Genomic DNA, 2,801 nt, shown 5'->3' on the forward strand with positions numbered 1-2,801 from the left:
CTAGGGCAGGCAGGGCATTTCCTCAAACCTTTCTCTTTGGGCAACAACGACCTGCACTTCTAGTGCAGGGTCAGGGCCAGCCTAGCATAGGTTTTTACTGATAGGCAAAGCCAGGCCTGGGCTGTTTTCTAATCCCACTGTAATTAATTACCTTATCTTTGGCCAAAGTCATTTAGATAAAGTGCCTGGTGTGATAGGCCCTGAGACTCAGCAGCACAGATGGGAAGGCTGCATTTGTCTGGGGATTAGCGGAGGGCAGATGGAGCGAAGTGGCATTCCTCATCCTCATTCCACTCAAACCACAACAGCCTGAAACTCGAGACCCCAACAACTTTCTCAGGGAGGCTGATTTTTAACTGTGCTCTTAGCTGAAAGAGGCAGAGAGGGGGCCGGGAGCAACAAAACCAAGCGAGGGAAATCTGAACAAAGGCCACGCAACACGGCAGCAGGAACCCGTTCAGGTCCTCGCCAGTACCGCCTTCATGCCAGGCCTGCATGCTGGCACTTACCTAATGCGGGGAATAAAAATACCCTGTGGTGGTTTTTTATGCCTAGGGGTAACGTGCGCAGTTTGCTGGCTAAGTTCAACGGTGAGGAGCTGCCCGCAGTTTCCCTGCTGGCCTCTCAGGGCAACAGCTAACTAGGAAGATCATTCAAAGAAGCATTAACTCCTCCCCACTCGAGACTCAGAGCATCCAAAAGGACACTAGCAATCCAGAGCCAAGAAAGCCTCAGAACTTTCCCCTGTGTATGGAGCATTTCCACTGCTCCAGCTGAATCTGCAGCCTGCTTGAGGATCCTGAAAGTCTGAAGTCCACTAGAGACTTTACTTGCAGGATGCTCAAATACTGCGGTGAAGGGTGGCCGTACAGAACCTACAGGAGGGGTGTTTTCTATCTGCTCAAGGGAAGATGCTCCAGCGAGGCCTCCATGGGCCAAACAGTGACAGGGAAACGAACCTTGCACCTGACCCTTCAAGATGCTGAGCACTCTCTACTCCAGGAATCAAGGGGGCATCTCTCAGGCTTAGCCCTTAATGAAAAGAAGGTTAAAGAGTGACTTGAGTTTAGTCTGTAGCATGCACACGGGGAGCAAATATTTAATCAGGGGCTCTTCAGTGTAGCAGACAAAGGTCTAACATGATCCAGTGGCTGGAAGTTGAAGCTTAAAAATTAATCCTGGAAATAAGACAACAATTTTTAATAGTGAGAGCAATAAAAAAAATTTACCCAGGCTCGGGGTGGATTCTCCATCACGGAAAATTTTAAAATCGCGAGTGGAAAAAGCTGCTCCAGGAATAATTCTGGGGACAGTCTCTGGCCTGGGCTATGCAGGAGGACACACTAGATGACCACAATGGTTCCTGCTGGCCTTGGAATCTAGGAATCTAGGACTCTTTGCATTTCCACCAGTGGATTCATTTCCCAGCTCTGTCACGGGAGGGATGAGATAGTGAAACAGAACCTACGGTCACGAGGGCCATATCCTCTGACCCCTGCCACGAGCGAGCCCGAGAGGAAGTCTGAGCATCGCAACCACAACATCGAGGAGAAGGAAAAAACTCTCACCAGCACAGCCCCCACCTGCAGCTCAGCATCCATCGCTAATGGGATCGTCAGTGGAATATGCAGACTAGCAGCCGCTATTTGGGTCGCATAACACTGTTAATCTTTGGAGATGGGGCGTTAATATTAAACCGATTAGGCCCATTAAATCCATTTTTAACAGTGTGGTCATCTGACAGCACATGCTCCGTGAGGCAAACTGTATGTCCCCCCCCCGTAATCCCTGCCTCATTCACAGAGTTTGCCTTAAGGATCCCAACCCTGGCTGGGAAGACAGGGAGAGTGGGAGGCGAAGAGTCCTTACAAAACAGCAGCATCTGAAGGTTTCAAAGCCAGCGTCCAGCTCTTGCTGATTCCAGGGCAAAAGAGCGACACGTTATTTGCAACTTCTCCTTGGATTTATCTTGACTGAGCTTCCCCCAGTGGGTCAAACAAATCAATGATATTGCTTTTCAGGGCATTACAGAAACAATTAAACATAGGGGGACCCAGAGAGCATGTCCCGGCAATTCAACCTAATCCCCAACCAAAGATCCATCCCCAGAGCCTGCGATAGGGAATCTGTCCAGAGATACTTTTTTAGTAACTCAATCCATTCCCAAGTGGGCAGAGCCCTGGGGCTTTCATCTCATCTCGGCCACATTAAGTGATTCTGTGGCAGCTGCAGGAACACCTTGCGCTTTGAAGGTTAGAAGCCCCATGGGAGAAACCTTAGCCAAAATATAGACTGCTCCCTTTGCAACAAGAATCCCACAAGCCCAGAATGGTTTTTACACAGGGAAATAAGGCAGCGTAGCTGGATCTCTCTTTGATCCATCAGAATGAAGCTCAGAGGCATTCGTTACCACATAGAAACCCACAGGAGTACATCTGCTCCGAGTACGGCACTCATCCCCAAGCATCAATGGACGTCAAACCACAGTATAAACCCCTGGGAATCAGGGTTTAGCTAGGATAGACTCACCTCTTGTCAACTCCAGGGATTTTAGTTCTAACCCATTGTCAAGATCATTTCAAAGGTGCTCTCTAACAGGTGCTGGTGCTTTCACCGCCTGCAGTATGCAGAGAGATAAGACTACCTTCTGCCCACCGCATACAAAGGCCAGGTGGAGGCTGAGGCTCTGGAGAAAAGGGCTGGACCTGGAGTAACATGCAGGCCCACAGGCAGTCCAGGGAAGCCTGGAACAGATCGGAGCTACCAAACCAGAGGGATAATCATTTTCACCAGAAAGAGGG

Source organism: Natator depressus, chromosome 19, assembly GCF_965152275.1.
Source record: "Natator depressus isolate rNatDep1 chromosome 19, rNatDep2.hap1, whole genome shotgun sequence".
Classification (NCBI taxonomy): domain Eukaryota; kingdom Metazoa; phylum Chordata; order Testudines; family Cheloniidae; genus Natator; species Natator depressus.